At 44.5% G+C, this 14,252-nt stretch overlaps 1 pseudogene; it reads left to right on the forward strand.

The window, feature by feature from the left end:
- Positions 1–2,160: 2,160 nt before the first annotated feature.
- On the forward strand, positions 2,161–5,003 carry LOC138674500 (polymerase delta-interacting protein 3-like; annotated as a pseudogene).
- The last annotated feature ends 9,249 nt before the right edge of the window (positions 5,004–14,252 follow it).

The following is a 14,252-nucleotide window of genomic DNA, read 5'->3' on the forward strand; positions in this document are numbered from 1 at the left end:
AGAAAAAAAAAAGAAGATGAGAAAGGGCAGGAATATGAAAGTCAACTTTCAGAAAAGGATCATACAAGAAAAATTAAAAGAAAATCAAGGGTACAGAAAGGAAGATTCAAGAATATTACAATGAGGACAGTCTGCCTTGTATACATACCCGCTGACGTCTTCCCACCGGACCTTGACTTCGCTGCTCCGTCTGTCCCTCAGTTGAAGTGCTCTATAAAAAGAAAAAAAATCAAATTGTCTCATGTGTCGATGTGACAGTCAATACTTAACAAGCTGAAGGACAAAAAACTAACCTCACTGACATGATCCACTTCTGACTGACGTGGCTCAAACTCCTCATCAGATGAAGACTCCGCAGAAGACATTCTGATGCATGTTGAAATAAAAAAAAAAAGAAATTAGGACATGTAGATCCAAAAAATTAAAAAAAAAATGCATTGGCTAGGATATACTCACATTGCTCTGGGTCTTGTCCACCAATGTGTCCGAGCAGGGTCTTGTCTTCTTTGGAGTCTGATGAGAAGTGACCAAAAACTTCCCCCAACCTTCCTTTTATAACCCTGCTGCTATGGGGGAGGCTTATCAGTGTCTAGACAACCTTATCTACAGTCTATTCAACCTTTGTTAAAAAAAAACGCATGCGTCAAAAAAACACATGCAAACGCATGTACAAAAAAACGCATGCGTCCCCATTGACGCCAATGCATTTGTTTTTTTGGGTCCAAAAAACGCCTCTCAAAAATACTACAAGTTGCATTTTGAAAAATGAACGCATGCAGTAAAAAAAACGCATGCGATTGAAAACGCGACCAAACGCGTACACAAAAAAACTCATGCGTTTTCAATGTTAAGTATAGGGAAAAAAAACGCTGCAGACAAAAACGCAAGTGTGAAACCACCCTTATAAGAAGACCTACCAAACCAAAGCTACATTTTTTTAAGGGAAAAATGTTAAGAAACATTTTTTCCTTCATAATTATATGTATGTAAAGCAAAATTTAAAAAAATCAATAAAAAATTATACCCCTTTAGCAAATGTTCACATGGAGCATTTTGGCTTTATTTTTCCCTTCAACATTTGTGAGGGCTCTCACTCCTACATTTGGGAGGTCACTCTCTCATTTAAAATTTTTAGCTAGATAGTGGAATACATATTTCCTATCACTTTACAATACCAGCTAAAACATGTCCATTTGAATTTTGGGCTTCGCCTGCCACCACCACCTCATCCACCGCCATGTCATTATGCAGCCCTTGCTTGACATTTTCAGAGGTTCAGCAGGTGCTGTAAAACCTGAGTTTGGGAAGGGGCCTCAGCTAGCCCTGTATCATACATTTGGGAGAGCTCTCACTCCTATATTTGGGAGGTCCATCCCTCATTCCAAATTGTTAGCTAGATAGTCAAATACATATTTCCCATCACTTTACAATGCCAGCTAAAACATGGCCACATGCCGGAAATCCCACCCAGGGGTGACTTCGTCACTTGATCGCTGGTCACTGATGGTTTGGCATTACAACCAGAAGTCTCCAGCAGACATCTTTGGTTGTCACTGCCAGATTGCTATGAGCGTAGATCATATACACACCAAAATAGTATCAATAAAAACAGCAGCTGGGCACTCAAAAAACAAGCCCTCACCCAACCCAAGATCACAAAAGATTTGGTCATTCCGGGTATCAGAAAATGGTACTTTTTTTTTAACAAATTTTGGAATTTTTCAATTATTAAAGTTCCCAGTATTTTTTATTTGCTTCTGCTATACTGTTAACCTATGCATTGAATGCAAGGCCTGCCCTGCCACAAAGTCACATGCACCCCAATAAGCCTTTGAACACACGTACTGGATGGCCACATGTAACCATAGTTCCAGTATTCACTTGGCTCTCCCATACTGTTTGCTTATGCATTGAATGCAAGGCCTGGCCTGAACCAAAGTTTCACGCACCCCAATAAGCCTTTGAAGCCACGTACTGGATGGCCACATGCAACCATAGTTCCAGTATTCATTTGGTACTCCCATACTGTTTGCTTATGCATTGAATGCAAGGCCTGCCATGCCACAAAGTCATGTGCACCCCAATAACCCTTTCAACAGACGTACTTGAGGGCCTCATGACAAAAATGCTGCAGGGAAGGTGCAGGTTTTTAGCAAAAATATGGCGGACGAGTCATTGGATGAAGTGATCCAGAAAAGGGGCATGGTGACGACAGGAACGGGAGCATACACGATTAATAACAGTGGTGAATGTGGGAGGTATGAGATCCAGGATACAGCCTACAATGATTAGTCGTTTATCCGCCCACCACCAATTACCAGAATGCGTTTCATGCCTGTCAGAAGATCAATGTAACAGATGTGCGTCTGAAGCTTGGCACAAAAGATGCCCGTAAGAAAAATGTTGCCAAAGACACATGTGTCTGTATAAAGGGCAAAGTTCAACATGCTCATGAGATGCTGAATTCTAGAAAGCAGATCAGTGTTGGAGGAAAACCAAACAAAGTGATGGATGCTCGTGAAAAACTAAGCTTAAAGAGGAGTGCACCGGCCGTAACTATCAACACACCTGTGGCACAAGGTTATTCGTCTTCACCCATACATATTACCAATAATATCCACATGTCACAGACAAAAACTATTTGTTCCAATGTAACGAACACTGTTAAAGGAATGCCAATAAACATAGTGAAGCACGAACCTGGGAAACAATAGATTTCCTCTTTACAAGATATAGACAATGATTGTATTGATGACGGCTTGGAACTTTACCACAAACCCACCATGAAGATGAAGATCACAGCTGCAAACAATGTGCAAAAATGGCCGTGAACGTCTGGAAATTCATTTTCTCTTGGGCAAACTTTACATCTTACTAAAGTGTTACAGAATGATGCATGTACAGCTGCCAAGTCTACTCAGCACGACACTTCACCAATCGCCACCTTTATTACACACAAAGGCTGTAACTAACGTGTCACGGACACTTGTCACAAAGGAGGGCAGCTCATCAGTAGGGTCCACTCATAAAGAGTCTGTCTTTAGCTCGTTAGAAGGCACACAAATGACCATTAATAATTTGCATCCAAGAGTCACAGAGGAAGCTCTTCTGTGTATGCGGTGACTTGAAGTGCACCTGCTTGTTGAGTTCCAGAGTTGCAGAGGTTGTGTTTGTAAAAAAGGAAGACGCAGTTGGTGCCTACAAAAAATACAACAAATACCTACACTACAGACCAAAAGTTTAGACACACCTTCTCATTTTAAGATATTTCTGTATTTTCATGACTATTAAAATTGTAAATTCACACTGAAGGCATCAAAACTATGAATTAACACATGTGGAATTATATACTTAACAAAAAAGTGTGAAACAACTGAAAATATGTCTTATATTCTAGGTTCTTCAAAGTAGCCACCTTTTCCTTTGATGACTGCTTTGCACACTCTTGGCATTCTCTTGATGAGCTTCAAGAGGTAGTCACTGGAAATGGTCTTCCAACAATCTTGAAGGAGTTCTCAGAGATGCTTAGCACTTGTTGGCCCTTTTGCCTTCACTCTGCGGTCCAGCTCACCCCAAACCATCTCGATTGGGTTCAGGTCTGGTGACTGTGGAGACCAGGTCTTCTGGTGTAGCACCCCATCACTCTCCTTCTTGGTCAAATAGCCCTTACACAGCCTGGAGATGTATTTGGGGTCATTGTCCTGATGAAAAATAAATGATGGTCCAACTAAACGCAAACCGGATGGAATAGCATGCCGCTGCAAGATGCTGTGGTAGCCATGCTCGTTCAGTATGCCTTCAGTTTTGAATAAATCTCCAACAGTGTCATAAGCAAAGCACCCCACACCATCACACCACCTCCTCCATGCTTCACGGTGGGAACCAGGCATGAAGAGTCCATCCGTTCACCTCTTCTGCGTCGCACAAAAACACGGTGGTTGGAACCAAAGGTCTCAAATTTGGACTCATCAGACCAAAGCCCAGATTTCCACTGGTCTAATGTCCATTCCTTGTGTTCTTTAGCCCAAACAAGTCTCTTCTGCTTGTTGCCTGTCCTTAGCAGTGGTTTCCTAGCAGCTATTTTACCATGAAGGCCTGCTGCACAAAGTCTCCTCTTAACAGTTGTTGTAGAGATGTGTCTGCTACTAGAACTTTGTGTGGCATTGACCTGGTCTCTAATCTGAGCTGCTGTTAACCTGCGATTTCTGCGGCTGGTGACTCGGATAAACTTATCTTCAGAAGCAGAGGTGACTCTTGGTCTTTTTTCCTGGGGCGGTCCTCATGTGAGCCAGTTTCTTTGTAGCGCTTGATGGTTTTTGCAACTGCACTTGGGGACGCTTTCAAAGTTTTCCCAATTTTTCAGACAGACTGACCTTCATTTCTTAAAGTAATGATGGCCACTCATTTTTCTTTACTTAGCTGCTTTTTTCTTGCCATAATACAAATTCTAGCAGTCTATTCAGTAGGACTATCAGCTGTGTACCATATTTCTGCTCAACACAACTGATGGTCCTAACCCCATTTATAAAGCAATAAATCCCACTTATTAAACCTGACAGGGCACACCTGTGAAGTGAGAACCATTTCCTGTGAATACCTCTTGAAGCTCATCAAGAGAATGCCAAGAGTGTGCAATTCAGTCATCAAAGCAAAAGGTGGCTACTTTTAAGAACCTAGAATATAAGACATAATTTCAGTTGTTTCACACTTTTTTGTTATGTATATAATTACAATGTGTTAATTCATAGTTTTGATGCCTTCAGTGTGAATTTACAATTTTCATAGTCATGAAAATTTAGAAAATCTTTAAATGAGAAGGTGTGTCCAAACTTTTGGTCGGTACTGTAGTTGGACAACCAATAAAATGCAATCTTCCTTTGAATGGTAGTGTGATAACATCAGACCAGCCCATACTTCTAAGATACTTCAAAGAAGGAAGGTTATTGATAAAGAATTTAACATTAAGCTCTGATGACACCAACACAAATTGGAGACTGTTATAACAGAAATTCACAATTCACATATGGGCCCAGAGACTCCTTTAAAATATATATATATATTTTTTTCTTTTTGTTTAACGCTGTGATGAACATCAGCAGGTAGTTGATGTTTGAAGGAGTCTGGAATCAGACATTGGGCAATTTATTCTGTTCACAACATTGTAGTACAGTTCACCTTGGTTATGGGGCAGTTGCGTTATTGCATCAAGAATTTCTGTTTTCCACTTGGTCTAGTATTGTGATACAGCACGATTATGGTTCTACTGTTTTGTCAAGGGAGGCTAAATAAATGTTGAATAACTTGTTTAAATGTCTTCAATAATCTGTTTCAACTTAAAAGATAATATTTGTTGTTTGGCAGCTTTAATACCTGAATTCTGACAAATAGATCTCAGGACCTTCATATTCAGGTAAATGGGGGGGAATTACTAAGTCTTCTCCGACTGTGTTCTAGAGAAATAATTTTATTAATTTATGATTAATTAATGTTTCACACTGTAAAAATGTCATCCAGAACTGTACAATCATAGGCCATACTCGTTGCCCTGCGGCTGAAGCATTTTGTGATATCTGTGATCTGAAGACAGAGAAATGCTGAAGGGAAAGAGATCACGGTAAGGCTGCCGTCACACTATCAGTATTTGGTCAGTATTTTACCTCAGTATTTGTCAGCCAAAACCAGGAGTGGGTGATAAATGCAGAAGTGGTGCATATGTTTCTATTATACTTTTCCTCTATTTGTTCCACTCCTGGTTTTGGCTTACAGATACTGATGTAAAATACTGACCAAATACTGATAGTGTGCCGGTAGCCTAACAGTGATCTAAATACTGAGCTGTGCACAGAGGAATGCTGGGAGGACATAGATTGTAGTTTTTTATCAACATCAGCTGCATTTTAATTTTTTTTATGCAATTCTAGTAATTAAAAAAGGTACTCTACTGTTGACGGGGCACAGTGCCATACTACGACTATCTATTTGCTCTTCCTGTATAACCCTATAATTTTTTAATAATTGATATTTATTTGCACTCTTCATTGGGAAGGGGGGAGACACAAGAAATGATAGGTGAACTCTGCTGAGACCACAAACAACCCTTTGCATACAATAACGTTGCTGCTGCATCACGGAACATGTTCACACTGGTGATCTAGTGGTGGTGTCTGAAGAAATGTGGAGGATGTGTGGTATCCCACTAAGAAGCCATTTCCATGGGATACCATATACAGTGGGGCAAAAAAGTATTTAGTCAGTCAGCAATAGTGCAAGTTCCACCACTTAAAAAGATGAGAGGCGTCTGTAATTTACATCATAGGTAGACCTCAACTATGGGAGACAAACTGAGAAAAAAAATCCAGAAAATCACATTGTCTGTTTTTTTAACATTTTATTTGCATATTATGGTGGAAAATAAGTATTTGGTCAGAAACAAACAATCAAGATTTCTGGCTCTCACAGACCTGTAACTTCTTCTTTAAGAGTCTCCTCTTTCCTCCACTCATTACCTGTAGTAATGGCACCTGTTTAAACTTGTTATCAGTATAAAAAGACACCTGTGCACACCCTCAAACAGTCTGACTCCAAATTCCACTATGGTGAAGACCAAAGAGCTGTCAAAGGACACCAGAAACAAAATTGTAGCCCTGCACCAGGCTGGGAAGACTGAATCTACAATAGCCAACCAGCTTGGAGTGAAGAAATCAACAGTGGGAGCAATAATTAGAAAATGGAAGACATACAAGACCACTGATAATCTCCCTCGATCTGGGGCTCCACGCAAAATCCCACCCCGTGGGGTCAGAATGATCACAAGAACGGTGAGCAAAAATCCCAGAACCACGCGGGGGGACCTAGTGAATGAACTGCAGAGAGCTGGGACCAATGTAACAAGGCCTACCATAAGTAACACACTACGCCACCATGGACTCAGATCCTGCAGTGCCAGACGTGTCCCACTGCTTAAGCCAGTACATGTCCGGGCCCATCTGAAGTTTGCTAGAGAGCATTTGGATGATCCAGAGGAGTTTTGGGAGAATGTCCTATGGTCTGATGAAACCAAACTGGAACTGTTTGGTAGAAACACAACTTGTCGTGTTTGGAGGAAAAAGAATACTGAGGTGCATCCATCAAACACCATACCTACTGTAAAGCATGGTGGTGGAAACATCATGCCTTGGGGTTGTTTCTCTGCAAAGGGGCCAGGACGACTGATCCGGGTACATGAAAGAATGAATGGGGCCATGTATCGTGAGATTTTGAGTGCAAACCTCCTTCCATCAGCAAGGGCATTGAAGATGAAACGTGGCTGGGTCTTTCAACATGACAATGATCCAAAGCACACCGCCAGGGCAACGAAGGAGTGGCTTCGTAAGAAGCATTTCAAGGTCCTGGAGTGGCCTAGCCAGTCTCCAGATCTCAACCCTATAGAAAACCTTTGGAGGGAGTTGAAAGTCCGTGTTGCCAAGCGAAAAGCCAAAAACATCACTGCTCTAGAGGAGATCTGCATGGAGGAATGGGCCAACATACCAACAACAGTGTGTGGCAACCTTGTGAAGACTTACAGAAAACGTTTGACCTCTGTCATTGCCAACAAAAGATATATTACAAAGTATTGAGATGAAATTTTGTTTCTGACCAAATACTTATTTTCCACCATAATATGCAAATAAAATGTTAAAAAAACAGACAATGTGATTTTCTGGATTTTTTTTCTCAGTTTGTCTCCCATAGTTGAGGTCTACCTATGATGTAAATTACAGACGCCTCTCATCTTTTTAAGTGATGGAACTTGCACTATTGCTGACTGACTAAATACTTTTTTGCCCCACTGTATATTGTGCATTTTCATATAAATGCTCGCCATTTTTATGTGGACTGGGCATTTTACATACATTGTGAGACCTGCTGACAGGCAGACACAAAAAGGGTTAATCTTCTTCTCCCAGGCTTGATCAGGTGACCAAGCTCAATTTTAATATGCATAAGGTATCAGGCCTCCATCAAATTTTGTGGGTTGTGTCTTAGCCTACTGTACTTATTCACACAATTTATTTGGTCCAAAAAAAAAATACAGTCAAGATATTTGAGAGTGGCCTGTCTCCGTCAGACTCCTCATTTATTTGTGAGCTACAAATTGTGGCATTTGAGTCCTCCATTGAACTGTTTTTCCTGTCTCTTAAGTTATTGCCACCAGTTTGATGAAAAAATTTTTTTTCACCTACAGGCCAGATATTTAAACTGTGGGTTTCCCACACATGGAAAACATATAAGTTAGCTCCAAGTTCAGGACGTGCATGGACATCGAACATGGACATGATGGTGTTGGTGCATGCAGAGGCTGAGGCTGTGGGCAAGCTGAAATTGGGCCACAACAACCACCAACATCTTCTCGCTCGACCTTCCTGTCCCAATTACTAGGGGAACGCATCAGCACACCACGTATTGATCCCAGAGCAGTATCAAAACTTTGTTGGTTGGATAGTGGATAATGCTTCCAGTCACTTTGCCACCACCAGTCACTTTGCCACCACCACCAGCACCCTATCTACCACACGGTCAAGTCTGAGTAGCCATGAGTCTGCACCACATATTCCTCACCCTGATCCTTCTTCCTCCCACCATGCCGATTACCTATAACCAACTGATCTCACACTTGGACACTCCCAAGAGCTGTTCATTTTACCATTTATAGATTTAGGTGTCTCACATGATACACCTGAAGCGGGGCAAGATGATATCACATGTAGTGCTGCCCAAAAATTGATGAGACAATTTCAAGAAAGTTAGGAGGAGGACCAGGGTGCAGAAGTGGAAGACGAGGTGGTGGATGATATTATCATCATTATTAGTCATTTTTATAGTGCCATTTATTCCATGGTGCTTTACATGTAAAATAGGGGCATACATAGACAAGTACACTAAACATGAGCAATACAAGGCACACGTAAGTACAGAAGGAGAGAAGACCCTTCCAACGAGGGCTAACAGTCTACATGGGAAGGGTGTGAATACACTAGGACAGGGTAGATCTGGTCATGCTGTTCAGTAGACTGAGGATCACTGCAGGCTGTAGGCTTGTCGGAAGAGGTTGTTCTTCAGGTTCGTTTTGAATGTTTCTGAGGTAGGCGGTAGTCTGATGCATTGGGGTAGAGAGTTTCAGAGTATGGGTGAAGCACAGGAGAAGTCTTGTATGCGGTTGGGGGAAGAGGAGATAAGAGGGGAGTAGAGAAGATGTTGAGAGGATCGAAGGTTGCGTGTAGGTAAGTCCAGGGAGACCATGTCACAGATTTATGGAGAAAACAGGTTGTGGATGGCTTTGTATGGCATAGTTTTAGGGTATAGAGAGGAGACACTGGGGAATAACGGGGAGACAGGTGGATTAGTTGGGCAGCAGAGTTTAGGATAGATTGGAGTGGTGCAAGAGTACTAGAGGGGAGGTCAGGGAGTAGATGGTTGCAATAGTCGAGGCGGGAGATGATGAGGGCATGCAAAATCATTTTTGCAGTTTCTGGGTTAATGAATGTAAGGATCTGGGAAATGTTTTTGAGTGTGAGTCGGCAGGAGGAGGCAAGGGCATTTATATGTGGCTTGAAAGAGAGAGAAGAGTCGAGGATCACCCCGAGGCACCGATCATGCATAACTGGGGAAAGTGATCAGCCATTAACATTGATGGATAGTTCTGGTGGAGGGGTACAGTGAGATGGTTGAAAGATGATGAATTCTGTTTTGTCCATGTTCACTTTTAGAAAGTGAGCAGAAAAGAAGGATGAAATAGCGGACAGACATTGTGTGATTTTGGTCATTAAGGAGGTGATGTCAGGTTGAGATAGGTAGATTTGCATGTCATCGGTGTAGAGATGATATTGCAAACCGTGGGATTCTATGAGCTGTCCCAGGCCAAAGGTGTAGATGGAGAAAAGTAGGGTTCCTAGAACTGAGCCTTGGGGAACACTGAAAGACAGGGGGTGAGGTGAGGAGGTGGTGTGGGAGAGGGAGACACTGAATGTACCAGTAACACCAACACGACGGAAGTTTCCAGTACAACTGTTAGGTCTTCCTGAGTCTGGTTGTTTTTTAAAGACTCTGTTGATAACCCCAAACAGGCCATTTGCACCACTGGCCATGCCAGTATCAGCAGGGCTAGCTATAATACCAACCTGTCCAACACCAGCCTGATCAGGCACATGGCAGCAAAGCACCCGACTTTGTGGGCCGAACACCAGACTCCAGAAACAATGTCTGCAGGTGATAGCACTGTTTCTTCCACTGTTGTACGTGCAAGCAAATCCCCTGTCCATGGTGCATGTGAAGATGCCTCCTGCCCTGCATCTGTCATTGCACACGAACTCAACTAGCACCATCAACAAGCACGTCCAAATCCTTGTCCTAGCACAGCGTTCAGTTGTCCATACCCCAGTCCTTGAAATGCAAGTGGAAATATCCAGCCAACGCCGCAAAGGCCACAGTACTAAATTCACACATTTCTCATCTGCTTGCACTCCAAATGTTGCCTTTTAGGCTTGTGAAGATGGAAGCTTTCTGCAACTATATTTCGGCATCCGTCCAAAAGTACTCTGTCCCCAGCCGCCACTATTTCTCCCGGTGTGCCGTCACGGCATTACACAAGCACATGTCGCACTACATTACCCGGGTCCTCAACCATGCTGTTACGGGGAAAGTCCACCTAACCATGAACACATGGACAAGTGCTTGTGGGCAGGGATGGTACATCTTGCTGACAGCACACTGGGTTAACATAATGGAAGCCAGGACACAGTCAGACATTGTGATGGAGCATGTTCTTCCGACACCGAGGATTGCAGGCCCTACATCAATCACGCTGGCCACCAGTCTACAGCTCCAGCACCTTCTCCTCTTCAGCTTCCATCTCTAAAATTAACCCATCAGTCACAAGCTGGAAGCACTGCATCACTGCCTCAGCCAAGCGGCAACAGGCCGTGCTGATGCTAATCTGCTTAGGTGACAAACCGCACAATGCTGAAGAGTTGTGGACAGCTCTGAAAGAGCAGGCAGATCTCTGGCTGACACCGCTGAACCTACAGCCAGACATGGTCGTGTCTGGCAATGGCTGAAACCTGTTGGCGGCTCTGCTTCAAGGTGAGGCAAGATCACACACGTGCCATGCCTGACCCATGTGCTTAACCTCGTTGTTCAACGGTTTCTCAAAAGCGACCCAGAGCTGTCAGATCTGCTTGTGAAAGTACGCCACCCTGCGTGCCCATTTTAGAAAGTCAGCTGCAGTTTCAGCTGCCCATGTTGTGCTTCAGGCACCCTTGTCGTGCTTCTGCAGCGTTTGCAGCTTATGGCTCACAGACTGGTGTGTGATGTCCCCACACATTGGAACTCTACACTGTACATGTTGGAAAGGATTTGTGAGCAGAAGAAGGCAATTGTTGACTACCAGCATCAACAAGGCCATCGGTGTTCAGTTCAGACTTTACACATAAGATCTCAGGAGTGGACATGGATGACAGACATATGTGCTATCCTCCCAAACTTTGAGGAATCCACCAAGATGGTGAGCGGCGATGATGCCATAATTAGCATCACCATCCCACTTCTCTGTGTTCTAATAATACAAATAATCATTATACTGCCCCCTTGATGCTCACACGCTGACAGCGGGGGGCTCACTCCTGCTTTGTGTGTTTTTTCCCTTAGCTTCTGGCCAGGTTCCCTGATTAAACATGCCCCCTCTTCCTGGGTAATGGGGCCTGTCCGTTCCCCTATTCCTTCCCCCAGGAAACAGGTGATACACTCTTGACAGTTCTAGTTTTGGCGCAGCACAGGGACCTGCAGCCCGGTATTCCTGAGTCCGTACATATCTAGCCAATCAGTTCTTTAACCCCTTCCCGACCTTTGACGCATACGCTGCGTCATGAAAGTCGGTGCCATTCCGACCCATGACGCAGCATATGCATCATGGAAAGATCGCGTCCCTGCAGATCCGGTGAAAGGGTTAACTCCCATTTCACCTGATCTGCAGGGACAGGGGGAGTGGTAGTTTAGCCCAGGGGGGGTGGCTTCACCCCCCCGTGGCTACGATCGCTCTGATTGGCTGTTGAAAGTGAAACTGCCAATCAGAGCGATTTGTAATATTTCACCTAAAAAACTGGTGAAATATTACAATCCAGCCATGGCCGATGCAGCAATATTATCGGCCATGGCTGGAAACACTTATGTGACCCCACCCCACCCCACCGATTGCCCCCCCAGCCCTCCGTTCTGTGGTCCGCCCCCCTCCGTCTTGTGCTCCGCTCCCCCGTCCTCCTGTCCGCTCCCCCCGTGCTCCAATCCCACCCCCCGTGCTCCAATCCAACCCCCCCGCACTCCGATCCCCCCCGCACAGCGATCCCCCCCGTGCTCCGATCCACCCCCCCGCACAGCGATTCCCCCCGTGCTCCGATCCACCCCCCCGCACAGCAATCCACCCCCCCGTGTTCCGATCCACCCCCCCATGCTCCGATCCACCCCCCCGTGCTCCAACGCTCCCCCCGTGCCCTGATCTTTCCCCCCCTTATACTTACCTAGCCTCCCGGGGTCCGTCCGTCTTCTTTCCTGGGTGCCGCCATCTTCCAAAATGGCGGGCGCATGTGCAGTGCGCCCGCCGAATCTGCCGGCCGGCAGATTCGTTCCAAAGTGAGTTTTGATCACTGAGATATAACCTATCTCAGTGAGCAAAATAAAAAAAATAGTAAATGACCCCCATAGGTAGGGACAATAAAAAAAAATAAAGAATTTTTTTTTCTACTAATGTTGGGGTAAGAACTAGGGTTAGGGTTAGGGGTAGGGTTAGGGGTAGGGTTAGGGTTAGGGGTAGGGTTAGGGTTAGGGGTAGGGGTAGGGGTAGGGTTAGGGGTAGGGTTAGGGGTAGGGTTAGGGTTAGGGTTCGGGATGTGCACACGTATTCTGGTCCTCTGCGGATTTTTCCGCAGAGGATTTGATAAATCCGCAGGGCTAAACCGCTGTGGATTTACCGCGGTTTTTCTGCGCATTTCACTGCGGTTTTACAACTGCGGTTTTCTATTTGAGCAGTTGTAAAACCGCTGCGGAATCCGCACAAAGAAGTGACATGCTGCGGAATGTAAACCCCTGCGTTTCCGTGCAGTTTTTCTGCAGCATGTGTACAGAGATTTTTGTTTCCCATAGGTTTACATTGAACTGTAAACTCATGGGAAACTGCTGCGGATCCGCAGCGTTTTCCGCAGTGTGTGCACATACCTTTAGAATTAGGCTATGTGCACATGGTGCGGATTTGGCTGCGGATCCGCAGCAGTGTTCCATCAGGTTTACAGTACCATGTAAACCTATGGAAAACTAAATCCGCTGTGCCCATGGTGCGGAAAATACCACGCGGAAACGCTGCGTTGTATTTTCCGCAGCATGTCAATTCTTTGTGTGGATTCCGCAGCGTTTTACACCTGTTCCTCAATAGGAATCCACAGGTGAAATCCGCACAAAAAACACTGGCAATCCGCGGTAAATCCGCAGGTAAAACGCAGTGCCTTTTGCCCGCGGATTTTTCAAAAATGGTGCTGAAAAATCTCATACGAATCCGCAACGTGGGCACATAGCCTTAGGGTTAGGGTTGGGTTGGAATTAGGGTTGTGGTTAGGGTTAGGGGTGTGTTGGGGTTAGGGTTGTGGTTAGGGGTGTGTTGGGGTTAGGGTTGTGATTAGGGTTATGGCTACAGTTTGGATAAGGGTTAGGGGTGTGGGGGGGTTAGTGTTGGAGTTAGAATTGAGGGGTTTCCACTGTTTAGGCACATCAGGGGGTCTCCAAACGCAACATGGCGCCACCATTGATTCCAGCCAATCTTGTATTCAAAAAGTCAAATGGTGCTCCCTCACTTCCGAGCCCTGATGTGTGCCCAAACAGTGGTTTACCCCCACATATGGGGTACCAGCATACTCAGGACAAACTGCGCAACAATTACTGGGGTCCAATTTCTCCTGTTACCCTTGAGAAAATAAAAAATTGCTTGCTAAAACATCATTTTTGAGGAAAGAAAAATGATTTTTTATTTTTACGGCTCTGCGTTGTAAACGTCTGTGAAGCACTTGGAGGTTCAAAGTGCTCACCTCACATCTAGATAAGTTCCTTTCGGGGTCTAGTTTCCAAAATGGGGTCACTTGTGGGGGGTTTCTACTGTTTAGCCACATCAGGGGCTCTGCAAACGCAACGTGACGCCCGCAGAGCATTCCATCAAAGTCTGCATTTCAAAACGTCAC

Source organism: Ranitomeya imitator, chromosome 4 (assembly GCF_032444005.1).
Source record: "Ranitomeya imitator isolate aRanImi1 chromosome 4, aRanImi1.pri, whole genome shotgun sequence".
NCBI lineage: Eukaryota > Metazoa > Chordata > Amphibia > Anura > Dendrobatidae > Ranitomeya > Ranitomeya imitator.